This window comes from Coloeus monedula (genome assembly GCF_965178545.1).
Source record: "Coloeus monedula genome assembly, contig: HAP1_SCAFFOLD_67, whole genome shotgun sequence".
NCBI lineage: Eukaryota > Metazoa > Chordata > Aves > Passeriformes > Corvidae > Coloeus > Coloeus monedula.
Window position 1 is genome coordinate 918,113 of NW_028120824.1, and position 18,053 is coordinate 936,165.

The following is an 18,053-nucleotide window of genomic DNA, read 5'->3' on the forward strand; positions in this document are numbered from 1 at the left end:
ATCCTGCTTTGCAAAGCATAAGTTGGTTATGTGTGATCTTTTGTCAGTCAATAGACAGATCTTTGAAAGTGCTCCTAATTCTTTCCCTGCTCCACACTGCATCTCTACCACCTGATGTTCCTACCAGAATCAGTGATGGGGTGAATGAGAAGAAGAGTTATTTTGCTGATATAATTTGATTTAAGGTACTTGCCTGTGGATTTGAACTCTTGTAGTAAAGCTTATAAATCCTTTAGATTAGAACAGAAAAGCATGGAAAAACAGTCTGGCTTGAGGGTTTTTTCCCAGACTCGAACTGGCATCAGCAAAGTGGATGGTCAGCTGAAAACTTTGAGTCAAATCCCTGTAAAGTGATGTGTCAAATCACGGCAGAGGATTCGCGTGGAGTTTGGGAAGAGTTTGGTTGCGCTCCGAGGTGTGACAGTTTCCAAGGTGTGAGCTCATGTAAACAAGGAAGCAGATGGGGCTTCTAAACTCTGAACTAAAAGTACTTTGATGAAGGTTTTGTACCACGGAGTAACCGGTGATGGGAAATGAGTGTCAGGGCTGTTAGAAGGTGGAAGAGCCATCTTTCCCTTGGGGAAAAACCAAAGGCAAAAGGGTGGCCTTGTTTGTTCTGGCTTTGGAAGTGACCTTCCCAAGACTTCTGAAGAAAGGGGACGGGTTTTCCCCCATTTTCTAGAATTCTGTCTCATTAAGAAGAGTTGTCTGAACCCAGCGCCCTGTCGGTTCCCTGGGGGAGAGGTGGGCAGGACTGAAATACACTGTTCTATTCAGCCCCTAAACAGTGGGTTTGCCTTTGGTTTTGTCTAAAGCCAAGGGGGAGCTGCTGTCTCCAGTGAAACAAAGCTCCTTCCTCAGCTAAAATGTTTTCCAGCAGCGCTGGGAGGTCGGGCTGCTCTTCCCCGGCCCTGTGTTTCCAACAGGGTGAGGTTTGTGTGTGCCCTTCCCTTAGGGCAGATTCCTCCTGTAGGCAGATTCCTCCTGTAGGCAGCTTCTGTCTGTGCAAGCTGGGGTGACTTTGGGATGGATGGAGAGATCCTCAAGGGAGTCCAGAGGAGGCCAGGAAGGGCCAGGAAGTGCTCCAAGAGCTAGAGCATTACACAGACGGGCTGGGAGGGCTGGGAATGTTCAGCCTGGAGAAGAGAAGGCTCTGGAGAGCCCTTAGAGCCCTTTCCAGTGCCTAAAGGTGCCCCAAGAGAGCTGGAGAGGGACTTGAAGAGCCTGGCGTGAAAGGACAAGGAGGAATGGCTTCCCGCTGCCAGAGGGTGGGTTTAGATGGGATATTGGGAAGAAATCCTTCCCTGTGAAGGTGCTGAGGCCCTGGCACAGGTTGCCCAGAGAAGCTGTGGCTGCCCCTGGATCCCTGGCAGTATCCAAGGCCAGGCTGGACAGAGCTTGAAGCAACCTGGGATAGTGAAAGGTGTCTCTGGCCATGGCAGGGGGTTGGAACGGGATAATCTTTAAGGTCCCTTCCCACCCAATCCCTTCTGTGATTCCATGATTCCAGCGTCTCTACACACATGGAGAGCCAAAGCGCAGTGCAGCATCTTTGGCACCTGATCCTTAAGGTCACTTTGCTGGGCTGATGTTGGGAAACAAGACCTATGGATGGACTGATGAAGTCAGTCAATATTTTTGCCTCCTGCAGTGGAAAACACCTGCGATTCCTTTCCTTGCAGAGCTGCTGGGGGTTAAACAGCAGACAGTGCTTATGGGAATAAGCCCTCAGCTGATCTTTGTCTTCCCTTGGTGGTTATTAACAGTGGCAGGGAGTTGTCTCCAGGATGCCCAAACGTCCCAGTGTCACTGTACGTGTCCGTGTGCGTTCATGAGGTTCCGAGGTGGGAGCCAAAGCTCCGGGCGTGCGGATCCATCACCTATTTCCATGTGGAGTGATGTTCTGTTTGAAGGCATCCCCGACCTGTGTCTGCTCAGCTGTCTGGCCACACTTGAGTGAGGAGTTCCAGTAAGGATATCCATTGGCTGAGGAGAGCTGGAAAGGCAGACATGGAGTCAGTGTTACCAGGAAAGGGGAAAGCTGATCGGAGAAAAGGAGAGGGATAGTGGTAGATGAGTCATGGTCTGGCAGATTTTGGTCAAGGTGTTCTCCAGGGAAGCCTGTGTCCCTGGAGCTCAGTTACGCTGTAGGGTGCTGTTGCCTTGGATTGGGAGAGGCTCATTATTGCTGCCCTTTTCCAGCCTCATTTGCTTTCTGTATTTAACTGGGGCAACCAGATCCAACTGAGTTTTGAGCCAACTACTTGTTGCATGCCACCACTACCCCTGCAGCTCCATTTCTCCAGAAAAGGGGGAGGGAGAGTGAAGAGACAGGGACACAGGACTAACCTTCCTCTTGCAAGTGTCCAATGTCTATTTCCCAGGGAGCTCCACGGAAGATTTCTGTGGGTGGTTCCCAGCCGTTGCGGAATTTGGGGATGTAGGTGGGGACATTCGTGTCTCAGGGCCACTCGGCTCTAGGACAGAAAGTGGGAATATGAGGTGACATCCACGAAGAATGTGTCTTTCAGGGCATCCCCTGAAAGAAGAAGCAGGAGCATCAGGGAATCCAAGCTCCCGTCTGCGTGGGGAGCCTGGGGAGATGGCAGCTCTGTCCTTACCTGGATCTGGTCCATGTCTCCCCCAGGGAATCCCAGAGGTTTATCTCTTTGGGTGTCAGGTGTCCTCTCAGGAAATGGGTGGTGTCTTTAGAAAGCAGTGGGCTGAGGACAGACGGGGCCAGCTCGGGGCCACCGCAGCTGTTGATGATCTGGGTCACACACAAACCACACAAAGAGGAGAGAACTTGCAGGAAACGGTCAAAATGTCAAACCAGGGACACACAGATGAGCAGGAAGCGAAGACAAAGCTGATCCTTGGATCAGCACAGTCACTGCAAGAAACATCAACCTAAGTCTTTGAAGGAGACTGGACAGTTCAAGGGAACATGAGATTTTTTTGGATTGGAGTCAAAGGAAGAGCTGATCTACAAATGAGCTGTTGTTACAGACGAGTGAAGTGTCAGAAGCTGACACTTCATAAAATGGAAAGTATCTTGCTATTCCTTTGTGGCTCCTTTTCCAAGTTGGGATTTCTGCTTCCAAGCATTTTCAGTGCAAATACTGAGCCGTATTTGCCTGAAGGTGAGACCAGACAGATTCCCAGTGGGGACTCCAGCTGGCTGCCCCTTTTGTTCACAGTAATGCCTTATTGACCCGGTGGAAGGATTCATATTTGCTGGGGTTCCTGTATTTACTTCAAGCTTCAAACTGGATCAGAGGCCAGGAACAACCGGCATCGCTTCTGGAAGTTCCTGAGAAAGCTGTGGCCAGGTGTGAGCAGTTTTCCAACCCTGTTGCACAATCTATCTACTTGTAAGTGTGAACTAGAAATAAAAGGAGTTCCCAGTGAGACCTGGGAATAAGATTTACCAGTTCCAGCGGCCCGAAGAGGAAATGCACCAACTCTGAAGCACGGGGGTTTTGGATGTGCTTCCTTAGTTTGGCCTGAAAAGAGAACGTAAACACAGTTTAACCCTAACCTGAGTGTGCCTTCTCTTTTCTGTCACATGGGGCGAGTGTTGTGGACTGATGAGAAGAGTAAGGGATGGAGGAGTAGGAATCATTCATTTTTATTTTGTGTCCATTTCTAATTCCCAATGAATTTCAGGAGGGGGGGAATACCCTCTCTGTTAAATCAGTGCCTTTAAAGCTAATTTGAACAGACACAGAAGACCTTGGCTTATTTTGAAAGTCCTAGTGAGGAAGGGCCAGGATTGCTGGTGCTTCTGCCTCTTGCAGGGTTGAGAATCCCACTAGTTCCATGGATGAAAACAACAGGATAGGTGTTCTGAGGGTCCCCTGGCAAACTGCTGACAAGGGAAAGTCTCCACCAAGGTCTTGCCTGGGGCACCCGGAGCTGCCCTGGCCACTGAAAGGCTCCAAATCCAGTGGTATTTGAGGTGAGCTGTGGCAGAATGGAGGAGCAAACACTTGGGATTGATTTACTGCAAGAACTGGGTTTCAGTAACAGCAATCAGCTGAGCTGTGGTGAGAAACCTCTCCAGTTTGTGCTCCCATTCAGCTCCTTCTCCTGTCCTGGACTCCTGGCACTGTTGCCATGGGAGACAGGCTCCCCGCTCCTACCGAAATGCAAAGCATTTGAAATGCCGGAGATGAAACATTAATGTGGAGTGGGAAACAACTGCTGGCAGCAGGGTGACCCAATGAACGGGCACTTCCCAGGGACTCGGCAGCCCCATGGTGAGGAACGTGGCAGGACCCCACCACAGTGTCCCAGCTCTGCTGCGTGCTCCACCCTGGGCTCTTGCCAGGAGATCAGCTGCTCCTTCTGATTCTGAGCAGGCACAAATTAGCCATATTTGCTTCTCAAAGAAAAGGCTGGAGCTTGGTATCCTGCTTTAAGGTTGTTTACAGTCTCTTGGTTTTCCTTATTAATAACTGCCCAGGAAGGAGCTTGTAGGATGTGTTCGCTGGACAAGTTTGGTCACAACTGACAGAATTCCTGCTGCAGTGGTGAGGCAGGGACTGAGCCTGGTTCACTGTCCCCAGAGCTCAGGTAGTACAGGACAGTCAGGCCAGTAAAGCCCCTGCTCAGGGCTGGGAACGAGATCCTGGCCAGCTTTCCCTCTCTGCCCCTCTCTGCAGTCCTGCTGGCCTATGTCATGCCCTGGGGCCACTCTGCCGTTGCTCAAATGGCCAAAATCCACTTATCCAGGAGTGGGAAAGGGAGGGAGGGCACAGGAATTCATCTTAGGTGGTGAGGCCTGGAAATTTTCAAGGCAACAAATTGATCTTTGGATAATTACAGCAGAGCAGAGAACACGGTGCCATGGGCTCTGGCAGGGCTGTGCTCAGCTCTTTGTTCTCTCCCAGGTCCAAAAGTGTGACCAGTTCCAGCAGCAGCAGCAGCAGTGACAGCTCAGCCAGCGACTCCTCTGACAGCCAGGACTCCTCTACCTCCTCCGAGGACAGTGACAGTGAGGACAGCTCCTCCTCCTCCTCCTCCTCCTCCTCCCCCTCCTCCAGCAGCTCTTCCTCCTCCTCCAACTTCGACTCGGATCCGAGCTCCTCCAGCAGCAGCAGCAGCTCTGAGGATGAGCCCCCGAAGAAGAAGAAGAAGAAATAGCTGGGGAGCTGCAGGACTGGTGTGGAGTGGGGGACAAGCCCCTCCCAGGGGCTGGAGCACACGGCTGCCAAACATTCAATGGTCAACATTTCTACTGCTCACACTTTCCAAGTGTTTTGCCTAGTTGTTCCTAGGACATGGAAGGTATTAAATGGCTTCCTGAGACGTACTGAGAGAGTATTTTTGTGCTTTATCCTTTTATGGAAGATTTTACTTTTTTAGTTCCAAGAAAAATTAAAAAAAAATCTATCATCAGATTCATTTCCATGAGCTGAAGTCCAGTAACCTGGATGCTTACATGCTGGAAAGCAAAAGCTTTTTATTGCAGGTTATGTTGTGCATCGTGTGCTGTGCCTCTGTTAATGACAGCTTCACTTCCATTGAGAAAATCCTCTCCAGCTGTTAAAAGCAGAAGTTTTTCAGCGCTGCTGTGGAGCTGTGGCATTGTTGAAGCTGAATGCACAACGTGTCCCACACAGAGCCTCCCATCTCATCAGCTGGTGCCAAATGGATTCTGTGCTGCTGAGCTTGTGTTCCAATGGCTTTTCCTGATGCTTCCAGGTCCAGTCTTAAGTGCACCATCCAGCTGAGCTGTGTTGGTTTGTTACTGATCAATGGAGTGCTTGTCCTGCCCGCAGGCTCTGGGCTTTTCACTCCCCTGTGGCCTTGGCTCGTGCGTTGGAAGTGTTTGCTGAGACACAGAGTGTTGGTGGTGGGAAGCAGCAGCTCAGTGACTTGGGGCTGCTGCTGCTTTAGGAGTTTCATCTTTGTGCCTTTTTTTTGTCAATTCGGTGTGCCCCAGTGAGACAAGGGCTGCAGTGGGTGTTCTGCAGAGCTCCAGCTCAATATTGCCACGCAGCAAAAGCAGAGAAATAATAACAGCCACAACTGGGCACTGTTCTCACTGGATGCTCAGTAAAAAAGAGACTCCTTGAAATAAAGGGCTCAAAGGAAAGTGTTTCCCTTTGCATGTGTGAAATGCAGGATTGCCGAGTGACAGTCTGCAGAAATTCAGTCATTCTTTGTTTGTGGGAACTGCCCTGGAGAAGGAAGTGAATGCAAAAGCCCCACAAGCCCTACAAAAGCAGATGCAGACAGGCTGCAGAGCAGGGATTGCTGGATGCAGAGTGGGAATTCGTTGTTCTTCTGGTGCATTGAAGCAGTTGCCATTAGGATTTTATTTGGTGATGCAGTCTCCTGAATTTCTTCTTGTTGGAGTGCCCTTTGTGGGGAGGGGGCATCACTTGTGGAAGAATTCTCAAGTATCTTGGTTTAGGTAGAATACAGTAACTAAAGTATTTTTAATAATTTTTATGGAAAAAGTAGTGCGTAGACTTCCTTTGGAATAAACTGTACTTCTTTAAATGTTTGTGCGTGTGTGTCTGTGTGCACTCCTGTGTTTTACAGAACACGCTGCAGACTGTAAATAAAACTACCAGAAAGGTGTTGAAGTCTTGTGGACTGAATGTACCATTTAATGGGAAAGGGAATAAATTATTAAGCAGCAGTTGCTAAGTGGATGCTTCCTGCAAATATCTGAAATCTTTGTGGTGTTTGTGTGCAGGTTTCAGCTGGAGTTGCCCTGGCATTGCCTCCCAGAGGGGCAGGATTGCTCCCCAGGAAGTTCTCCAGCCAGAAGTCCCTCTGGATCCGGATTATTTTTAAAAAAAAGTTTAGTTTGTCTTGGCTTTTTCTTTTTTTCCTGCCCTTTCTGGTTTGTCTCTCCCTGTTCTTCTTTTACAGAGGAACCCCTCCCCAGCCTGGCCAGAGCCGCAGCCTCCTTCATGTGCCGCTGCCTCACTCGCTGCTGCTGGTGCTGGCTCAGGAATGTGCTCAAAGCCCGGCTAAGCAGGAATTGTTCCGGGCCTGCTCTGTTGAATCGCTGCCGCCGCGAGCAAAGCTGCCTCTGCTCCTTGAGGGGAGCGCTCGCTGCAGCCCGGCAGGAAAAGAGCCCAGGAAAAGCCGCGCCCTTTGCAGGAGAAGCGCTGGGAGCAGAGGGGAGAGCGGGAAAAGGCAGCGAGAGCAGCTGGGCGGGCGGGGCGGCATCAGCGCTGATCCCTCCGCGGGCAGGAGCGCATCACAAATAGTCCCTCCGGCGGATCACTCCGCGGGCGGGCGCCATCACCGCTAATACAAGTATTTATAAATTCAAAAGAACTCATTAACACAGAAGAAAGCAAGTATGCTTCATGCTGGGTGGGAAACATAGGGTCTAAGGGATAAGAATTTTAAAGTTGTTGATTTTATTTATTTTTTTTTTTTTTATTTTATGAGAGAACTACATATCCCATGGCACCCACAGAGTTCAGGACGGGTAGAGAGGATGAAACAAACTTTAAAGAGAACCTTAACTGAATTAATAATTGAAACTCAAATGTCATGGGGTATGTAGTTCTCTTATGAAATTAAAAAAAATTAATATAAAATAAACAACTTTAAATTTTTATTTTATTATTATTCCATGTTCTTCTCCCCCTCCTGGATGAGGAATAGGGGTCGGTATTTGCGGCTGTGCACTGTAAGGAAATAAACGAGGAGTGGCTGAACCTGCCATCGCAGGTGGCTGTGATCTGGCCACTGGAGGAGAGGGTGCAGTGGATCTGGGTAGGGTACTGCCAGCATGCGGGATGGGTGAGGGGTGGGGACCCAGTGCTGCAACCTCTGGAGGCAGATAATCTGCACGTTCTCTGAGTCGGAAATAAAGGTGACGAACAAAGTCATCCGAAAGCTGAAAGCGACGGTGGAAAAATGAGGGATCAGATGCCTGTTGTGGATTTCGAAGCTGTGAAGAAGGCATATGAGAAGTTGGAGTTGTATTGGTTGTTGTAAAAAAAGGAGATGAAGCTTGGGAAGATAGAGGAATGCTTTCTGAAGCTGTGCTGGTCACTATATCCTTCTCACTGAAGTGTTGAGCAGGCATTTGAGGATGAAAAAGTCCCATAAAATCAGCTGAATGTCCCTGAGAAGTTCGAGAAGAATGTGCATGAAATGGAATGTCTCGATGCGAGACGTCACTATTAATAACACGTGCTTGGTCCTGTTGTGATGGAAGAGGTGTCCACGTATAGTTGAGAAAGTCCTCTTTCTGTTCTGGAGATAAAATCGTATTTGTTTCGCTGAAATGGCACGGGAAACATGGTTCAGCATCGTGTGATTGTTGTGATAATCCTCTGAGTGGTGTTATCAGAGTGATGATAGGGGGTACATGCCGTGGTGACACGGCAGCTGTTGAAATGTCTCTGCTGTGTGTCCACGGCTGTGGCTGCGGTGCAGACGGGGGCTGTGTGGACACAGAGCTGGTAGGAGGTGTAGCTGCCGAAAGCTCCTAGGATGGAACTGCAGTAGCCGAACGAATTGCACTGCTGGCTGGAGGTGCTGTGCTTATCGGTCGTATCGGCGTGGCAGCTGAAGCGTCCGTGTGTGGCTGGAGGTGCCGGGCGGGCGGCCGGGACCGTGGGCGGGACCGGGCTGGCCTGGGAAGCGCTGGTGCCGGGCAGCGGGGCCGGGGCTGGGCTGGAAGCGGGGCCGGGGCGGGGCTGGAAGCGGGGCCGGGGCTGGGCTGGAAGCGGGGCCGGGGCTGGGCTGGCAGCGGGGGCGGGGCTGGAAGCGGGGCCGGGGCTGGGCTGGCAGCGGGGCCGGGGCTGGAAGCGGGAGCGGGGCGGGGCTGGAAGCGGGGCCGGGGCTGGGCTGGCAGCGGGGCCGGGGCTGGGCTGGAAGCGGGGCCGGGGCGGGGCTGGCAGCGGGGCCGGGGCTGGGCTGGAAGCGGGGCCGGGGCTGGGCTGGAAGCGGGGCCGGGGCTGGGCTGGAAGCGGGGCCGGGGCTGGAAGCGGGGCCGGGGCTGGGCTGGAAGCGGGGCCGTGGCTGGGCTGGCAGCGGGGCCGGGGCGGGGCTGGAAGCGGGGCCGGGGCTGGGATGGAAGCGGGGCCGGGGCTGGGCTGGCAGCGGGGCCGGGGCTGGGCTGGAAGCGGGGGCGGGGCTGGGCTGGCAGCGGGGCCGGGGCTGGGCTGGCAGCGGGGCCGGGGCTGGAAGCGGGGCCGGGGCTGGGCTGGCAGCGGGGCCGGGGCTGGGCTGGCAGCGGGGCCGGGGCTGGGCTGGAAGCGGGGCCGGGGCGGGGCTGGAAGCGGGGCCGGGGCTGGGCTGGAAGCGGGGGCGGGGCCGGGGCTGGGCTGGAAGCGGGGCCGGGGCTGGGCTGGCAGCGGGGCCGGGGCTGGGCTGGAAGCGGGGCCGGGGCTGGGCTGGCAGCGGGGCCGGGGCTGGGCTGGAAGCGGGGCCGGGGCTGGCAGCGGGGCCGGGGCTGGGCTGGCAGCGGGGCCGGGGCTGGGCTGGCAGCGGGGCCGGGGCTGGGCTGGAAGCGGGGCCGGGGCTGGCAGCGGGGCCGGGGCGGGGCTGGCAGCGGGGCCGGGGCGGGGCTGGCAGCGGGGCCGGGGCTGGGCTGGCAGCGGGGCCGGGGCTGACGTCCCGGGCAGGGCCGGGGCCGGGCCAGGAGCGGCTCGAGCCGCGAGCGGCGTTGCCGGGGTAACCGGCACTGAGGAGGGGCGGCCGATGCCGCGCCGCGCAGGCGTGGAAGCGAGGGCTCCCGAAGGCGGAAGTAAGGCCGGGATGGAAGCGGCGGGAGTGATGACGTCAGCAGCAGGCGCCGCCGTTCAAACGCGGAAGCGGCCGCGAACCCGGGCCGCGTGGGGATAGCGGGAGGGCCCGATGGAAGCTCCGGGACCGCCCCTGGCCGCGCGCATGGCTCATCTGATGGGAGGACCCCAGGCTCGGGAGGTAGGGACCTGCCTCTGCCTTGCGCCGTAACAGATGGATCGGGCGAGATGGAAACCGAGAAATATTCTCGGCACTCTCGGTTCCTACACTCAGGTGTATTCCTAGTTCCTGACATTCCTTTAAAACTACCGAATTCTTCTCTCAGGTCCCTGGCAAATGGGGCTTTGCAGCCTGGGGGAGTTCTTGCAAAACGGGGTCTAGTGAAGCGCTCTGCAGGAGTGGTTGTGCACCTGAGCGGTCATTAATTGTCTCCTCTAATGAGGGAAACGTGATTAAACTCCCGGTGCTGTGCTGCTGTTGTGTGTCGGCCTCGAGGTGTGAGACAGTCCCTGTGTCACACTGGAGTTGCTTAGTGGCTGGACTGGGACTGGGACAGGTCTTGTTGGTCAAGAACAAAAGGGAAAATTTATCTTTTGGCTTGCTTAATATCTTGGCTTTATTAATGTATCAATGTCAATTGTTGTCATTTGCTGCCTCCTGCACAGTGTGTGTGCAGCTCTGTGTGAGAGCAGACTCTCCCCTGTTGGGGAGTGAGACAATCCTGGAATATCCTGAGCTGGAAGGGGCCCACAGGGATCACCCAGTCCCACCCCCGTCCCTGCCCAGACCCCCCAACAGCCCCAGCCTGGGCATCCCTGGCAGCGCTGTCCAAACGCTCCTGGAGCTCTGGCAGCCTCGGGGCCGTGCCCATTCCCTGGGGAGCCTGGGCAGTGCCCAGCAGCCTCTGGGGGAAGAGCCTTTCCCTGATCTCAGCGTGAGCCTGCCCTGGCCCAGCTCCAGCTGCTCCCTGGGTCCTGTCTGTGTCCCAGGGAGCGGAGATCAGAGCTGTAGCCCCCGATGTGTTCTGACCTCACACTTCTCTACCAGAACAAACCCAGTGCCCTCAGCAGCTCTTTCATGGTCCTTCCACACCCTTCCCCATCCCCATGTCCCTTCTTTGGATGCTGTCAGCTTTGTATCTTTTGTATACTGTGGCGCCCAAAAGTGCCCCCAGGACTCCAGTACAGTTTAACAGCAAGGAAAGAAAACAGTAGATTTCAACTTTGATCTCAAAAGCTGTCTCAGGCCCCTGATACTGCCTCGAAATGTCTTTGCAGTTCTTGCTTTATGACTTGTGTCAAACACGGAGAGAGTGAGACTGAGCCCCTGGGGTCAGGTTCTGTGTGAGAAGCCACACAGCAAGCCAGAAATCTTTGCTCCAGATCACCAGAAATTTACAGTATTGAGGGCGGAAATACTGAGAGTTGAGTCTTGGGAGCTGAGCCAGGAAAGCAGCACCTCTGCCATGGGCAGATTTGGCACGTGGAGAGAGCTCGAGCAGCTTGCAAGAGGTCCCAGCAATGTGTGTGTGGAGCTGGGAGGAGCATGAGTTGCAGTGTCGTGTTTGGAGTCCCCCTGGGTGAGGATGTAGGAATAGACTGGAGTTTTTGGTGACTGAGGTTTCTTTTCTGTGGCAATAATTGTTCTTGGCCACATCATTTTGGTTTGTTACTCGCCTGTGGTTTGTTCTACAGGCCTGTTTCCTTTCTCTCCTACTATGGTGTCTCAGTTATCTTCAGCAGAGGCTCAGCAATAACTAAACTTGAGCTTAGATACTTAAACTTCAGTTCAGAGTAGATATGCAGAAGAAATCCTTCCCTGTGAGGGTGGGCAGGCCCTGGCACAGGGTGCCCAGAGCAGCTGTGGCTGCCCCTGGATCCCTGGCAGTGTCCAAGGCCAGGCTGGACACTGGGGCTTGGAGCAGCCTGGGACAGTGGAAGGTGTCCCTGCCCTTGGCAGGGGTGGCACTGGATGGGCTTTAAGGTCCCTTCCCACCAAGGCCTCGTCTTCCTTTGCCTTCAGTGTCTGCCTCAGAGTTTGTACCCAAACCAAAGTGAGGTTGGTGTCACCTTCTCTAAACTGGGAGAACAGATCACTCCAAGCTGTGGGGAGATGGAGAGGCTGTAGGATGGAGAGGGTGCAGCCCTGCAGACGCCGAGCTGTGGGGTTGCTGCTTTCAACAGCCTCGTTGTTGCTGCGGACACAGCTCAAGGTGGGTCTGAGAGAGACAAACTCTGCTTTTGGGGGTTTGTGTTGATGAGGAGGGGAGGGGAGGTCGCTGCTCTGCTTCTTGTAACTGCTGTGGCAGAGCCAGGAGCCCAAGGCAGGACAAGGGCAAAGCAAACCTCTCCGAGCTCTTGGGTTCTCTTCATTCCCAGATATTCTGATTCCTGCCCAAGTCCAAGTTCATTGTGCTGTGCAGGATGCAAGTTTAATCAGGTTTTAGTGCTGGTTTAGCTGAGTGTTTCTAGGGCTTGAGGATGAAGCCAAATGCTCTGCACTGAAAAAGTGATGGATGTTCAGCACAAGATTCTCTTCAGGAACTGGCACGAAAAGTGGTTGCTGAAGCTGAGGGAGGAGCAATTCACAGCTTGGCTGGAAGAGGGAGAAGTGCTCACTGCTGGTCTGTCACTTCATCCTCATGAGTGAGTCTGGGAGCTCCCGAGATTGGCCAGGCTGCAATTTCAGATAGTTTAGATGGGCTGGCCTTGAAAAAATCATATTTTGGTGCCTGGAGCAAAAGCTGAAGGTGGCAGGAAGTGGCAGCAGTGGCAGGGAACTGAAGTGACACCACCCTGAGCTCAGAACTAATTTTGGTTGTGACCTTGAGCAGTCCCTGGGCCACACCAGAGCTTTTTGTGTCACCTGCTTTGGGAGGTTCTTCCTTGCCCGTGGAGAAGTTGGGTCTGGCACAGGTCTGCTGTGGAGCACCTGTGCCACCACCTTTAAAGAGCCACCCTGGAGGTGTCAGTGAGCCCCTCAGTGCCTGCCCAGCCTAGAGCAGGGCTGGGAGGACAGGGGGCTCAGGGAGTGCTCATTCCTGGTGGTGTTGGAGCTCTGAGCCCAGCCCTGAGCTGGGTTTGTGGCTCTGAGGGCACGGGGAGTGTCTGGATCAGGCCTGGCCTGGGCAGAGTAGGAACTCCTGGAGTAACTCCTGAGTAAGCCACACCTTCCACGTGAGAGGGAGGCACTCCCAGAGTCAGGCGCTGTCTCCTCAGAGGTGCTTTGGGGTTTAATTCTGTTCTCACAGTGACTCCTCTCACCTGGGAACCCCGTGGTTACCTACAGAGGGTCTGAGGCCTTAGGGATGTAAATATGGACAGGAGGGGTTGGAATCTGCCTATCAGGGAATCTTCCCCTTGCCCAGAGGAGAGTGTGCAGAACTATTCTGTGTGATGATAATGTTTTCATACTTTAGGTGTGAAAATAAAAAATGGGAGAAATCTCGTTTTTCTGGCAGCACGCAAAGAACTTTCTTCTGTGTCACCTCTAAAACTCTGTGAGGGGATGAATACCTGGGAATCTGAAAGAGACATAGCTGGAAAGCATCAATATGAATGGATTTTTCTGCTTCTTTTTGCACTTGAAAGAAAGGTGAAAGTTACAGGCTGAGTCAAGCTTTTACCCTTTATTTCAATCAATTCAGTTATTGCTAAATATGGCTACACACAGGTAGCCCAGGTGACAGAGCTGCCTCCAGCTGCTCCTTGGCCCCAGTGTCCCACGTGGGATGCTTGAGTTATCCACTGAGAGCCCCCTTGAGACTGGAGCACAGGTAAATCTGCCTGTCTGAAGGGCAGGATTGTGTCCTAAGTCCCTCCTCATTCCTTCCTTTCCTCAGGCCCCACCATTGTGGCTTGGGTGGCAGTGGCACATTGGAAAGGCCTGGGGGTGCCAGCTGGGGTGAGAGCTCGGGGTGCCAGCCCAGGCTCCACCAGCACTTGGCCCACACTGGGGCACAAATTGAGAGATGAACTCTTGGAAGCTTGTCCTGAGGAGGATGAGTGGTACCTGCTGGCGAAATTCGGTGCTTTCATGGAGCTGTGATAAACCCCAAAGTCTTAGACTGCCAACCTACAGCCTCTGCACCGTCACATTCCCCAGTTGCATTTTGTATTGGAATTTTACCTGCTCCCACCTGCGTCCTCCTGCTGGCAGTGCCAGCAGCCCACGTGCTGCCTCTCCTGAGAGCAAGTTCCTGCCTGTTTCCTCTCCCAGCCCCAGCTCTTGCTTCCCTCTGGCAGAGGCAGCTTTAGGTGCAATATCCTGATGTTTCTGCAAGTGGGTTTTGGAATAAACCTACACACGGGATGTCCATGGGTTGCTGCTATGGATTCTGTGAAAGGTGATCAGGAAAAGCAAGTTCAGAGTTACTCAGGGGATTCTCTGATTCCTGCCCATCTCACGGAGCTGCTCAGGGTGAAACTACTACTCCCATGCTTTTTATTTTGCTCCTCTTAGTGCTGGTTTTTCCCCAGGTAAGTCAGTGCTGGAGCAGCCCTTGTGGGTTTATCTGTGATGAGCAGTGGTTGTGTCTGCACACAGAGATAGCAGATTCCAGCTGTAGTGTGCAAACGTCGGTGCTTTGTGCCTTAGTGCACAGCCACATTTGTCAGCTGACAGGGCTGATGCGATGAGAAAACCTCGCACTCTCCAATAACCTGAGCACAGGCACTTCCTGCGTTGTTACATTTAACCAAAGCTCTGATAAAAAATACTACATTAATTTTTCTAATGGAGACCAGATTCCGCATTATCATAGTTTACGTTTTTGGATAGTCTTTGATTGACTCTGGTGGGAAGGGAGGTGAATCAGTATCTTGTACTTTAGGGAAAGATCTAGGGGAGAATTGAATTGTACTTCCTTGGAATTCACATCACCCGCCCTTAGTCGGAGATGTTGATCTTGAGAACAACAAGCAGAGAACAGCCCAGGAAGGGCTGAACGTGACAAAACAGTGCAGAGCATACAGAAATCCTCTTTGCTGTGTTCATCATTCTGTCTTCATCTTGGATTGTTTCCACCCTTCTCCTCCACCTGGAAGTCACAAGCATCCTGCAGTGGCAGGTACTCTGGGTTCTTCTGCCAGGAGTAGTCTAAGAACAGCTTTTGCTGGGAGCAGCTCTGACCTTGCTGAAATCACTGCTGAAACCTCCCCTGACTCTTGCAGTGCCAGAATTTCAGGGTGCCAGTGGTGAGGCAGGGACTGAGCCTGGTTCATTGTCCCCAGAGCTCGGGTAGTACAGGACAGTCAGGCCAGTAAAGCCCCTGCTCAGGGCTGGGAACGAGATCCTGGCCGGCTTTCCCTCTCTGCCCCTCTCTGCAGTCCTGCTGGGCTATGTCATGCTACTATGTTACAGCATTGTTCCGTGTCTTTTTTTTTTTTTTGGAAGTAATGCCGGATATTGGCAGTCAGGGGCGATGGAGCGAGGTGAGCAGTGACCGGTGGACAGAATGAGTTGTTACGGCCTCGGTCTCAATGTTTGGAGCAGCTCTAAGCATCCGTTGTTGTTTGTGTGTTTTAGGTGGTCCACTTGCAGGATGTCCTGGCCCTGGATGCTGGAGCGTGCAAGCCTAAGGTATAGGTGTGGTGTACTTCAGTCGGAGCAGGGAGGCTGTGGTTTCACAGTCTCTCAGCATGTTTTGTGTGTTTTTGCTTTGCTTCTCTGCAGGTGCTGCTGCCGCCCTGGGCGTGCCAAGGGCCAGAGGCGAGCAGATGAGTTGGCATTTAGGTGGGGTGGCTGATAGGCCAGCGGTCTATGGCAGCGTGCTGAGCGTGTCCCTTTTCATTGTGCAGGTTTGTCCTGGCCACCTCCAGAGTCAGATCAGGATTTGAGGTGAGCCGGGGCAGTGGTGTGGAGTAGCCCGGGGATGCTCTTCTGGAGGGCAACAGTGACGTTTTCTGTTTTGTTGTCTTAGGTACCGTGAGCAGGTGTGGAGCTGAAGTTTGGAGAGAGCAGGTAAGCGCTGAGCCTCGGCAGTTTCGAGGGAGGGGGCCTTGCGGAAGGGGTCTCTTTTGGCGTGTGTTGTCAGAGGCTGAATTTTCTCCTTGTTCTCCATCTTTCGCAGCTGCCAAAGCGGACCGTGGGGAACGTGTTGACATCCGAGGTGCTGATGCATTTTTTCTGTCAAGGATGGATTTTGTCCGTTTGTCTTCAGAAAGCTAAGTGTTGGGAGCGGTGGTTGGGAGAAGGGAAAGGCCTTTGGAGTTCCAGGAGGCAATTGGAAGTTAGCTTAGAGGAGAGGGCTGTTGTGGGAGGGCCCCTTGGAAGTAAAGGGAGAGGGTTTCTCCTCAGCATCACCCGAGCCTTTGCTGGGCAGGGCAGTTCCCACCCATCTCTGTCATCGGCCTTTGAGTCTCGCCGTCATCGTGGATCTTTTTGCCCGAGGAGCTCGCCTTCGGGTCTGGCACGATCGCCACGGTCTCCATTTCACCTACTCGCTGGCGTAGCCGCCCGCGGGCATCTTGGCCACTTGCTGGATGGTCAAAGGTAAGGGATCAAAGGTCGGGTTGTCAAGGAATGGGTCAAGGGGTCAAAGGTCAGGGGATAAAAGGTCAAGGCTCGGGCTCAGGATTAGAGGTTCCAGCATGATTTTCCGTGGTGGTTCCCAGTGTGGGGACACGGGGTGTGGGGTCAGTGGCGCCGGGGGCGGGCAGGAGCCCCGTGGGCAGTGGCCGGCAGCGGCGGGGACGCCTCCGTACGGTCGCGCCCCTCCAGTGCCAGCAGAAGCCCCCCTGCGCCGTGCGGTGCCCGGCCCCACTCCTTGCCCTCCCCGCCGCTGCCTTCCTGCACTCCCACCGCACCCCCTGCTCCCCTCCAGCCCAGGGAAATGCAGGAAAACACAAAATCATCGAGGTGGAACAGTCACCGGAGCTGCCCGAGCCATCCCCCCGCCTGAAGGCGGCAGCTGCCCAGAGCCAGGGGCACCCAGCAGGATGCAGCTCCTCTTTCCCAGGAGCTGGAGGCAGGGTTTCCCAGGCAGGGGGAGCAGGGAGAATTTCAGCTCCCAGCAGCTCTCTGTGAGTGCTGGATGGACTCTGGGCTGAGCCAGGTGGGAGGTGTGGGTGGTGTTCATGTCCCCAGGAGCTGCTCAAATCCACCTTAAACTCCTGGAATGGTCTGTGCTGGCAAGAACCTTACAGACCATCCTGTTCAGCCCCTTGCCATGGTCAGGAACACCTTCCTGGGGTGTCTGTGCCAGAGTGGTGGAATGGGCAGGACTTTCTCCCTGAGCCCAGTCCCGGGCAAGATTGGGGTTCCCATGGGAAGAAGCCTGTGAGCTGCATTTCCGGAGCTGGGAGCCTCCATGCCCGGGAGTGTTTCCAGTACTGTTCTTTGGCTTTTTCCATAACTGGGCATGATGTTTCTCCCCAGAGCAAGGTGGTTTTCCCTGGATTGTTGGGGTAAGACACTGGCTGTTTGACAGCTCTGTTGTCTCTTTGTCCTGAATGGAAGAGTGAGGAACGGGGGATGCTCCCGACTGTCCCAGGGATGTGGGAACAGCCCAGTTCCAGTGAGGAATGTGACGCCCAGCTCATGGCGTGTGCCCTGAGATGGTCTTTGCTGTTGTTTTGTCCTTAGAGCCTGTTGGAGTGCTGGCCTGGATTTGGGAGGAGCCAAGTAGCCTGGAGCAGTGAGGTTTTTCCTGTCAGAAATCCATGCTGGGGATGTTTTCCCTGGCTGTCCCAAGGGGAAGGAACAGCTCTGGAGTTTTTGCAGCCACAGGCTGGGGATGCATCCCCTGAAAACCAGTTCAGGATCGTTCATCTGACTCTGTCCCTGACCTGTGGCTTCCAGGGAGCCTTCTGGTCTTCCGGATATTCCCAGGAGAGGATATTCCACCACCTGACTTTTAAGCCAGGAATTCCAAACCCAGTAAGTCGGTCACATTCTATGGGAGCTGCCCCAATGGTGGGATGGCAGAGGGCACACCCCACGCTGCTGTTTGGGACATTCCTGACTGGAACGGGAGCCAGCTGGGCATTTTGGAGCACTGAGGCCACCAGGGCAGCCTTGAGTGGCATTCCCAGGCAATGCTGAGGCATCCCATGCCTGTGGCAACACATGCCTGATGTGGAGCAGAGAGAGGAAGGGAGAAATTCTGAGTTGATGGGAGGAATGGAATTGGGCTTTCCAGAATGGAATTGGTATAGGTGCTGATGGTATCATGGAATCATGGGGTGGCTTGGAAGGGACACAAAGACCCTCTGGGCTCTGTTATCCCATCCCGTGGCAAAGAACACGTCCAAAACTGCCTCCTCACCCTCATGGAATGGCAGTGGGTGTTGGGAGCTCTGGCTGGAGCACCTGGAGAC

At 54.1% G+C, this 18,053-nt stretch overlaps 1 pseudogene across 1 annotated transcript in view; it reads right to left on the minus strand.

Moving 5' to 3' along the window:
* LOC309585543 (epidermal growth factor receptor kinase substrate 8-like protein 2) overlaps positions 1-18,053 on the minus strand; it is an 83,314-nt pseudogene that overhangs the window by 20,939 nt on the left and 44,322 nt on the right. Inside the window, exons 2-5 of the transcript in view lie at positions 3,432-3,506; positions 2,622-2,770; positions 2,351-2,477; positions 1,881-1,996 (exon numbers count right to left, since the gene is read on the minus strand). The product of the transcript in view is annotated as an epidermal growth factor receptor kinase substrate 8-like protein 2 (transcript). The remainder of the gene's footprint in view (positions 1-1,880; positions 1,997-2,350; positions 2,478-2,621; positions 2,771-3,431; positions 3,507-18,053) is intronic.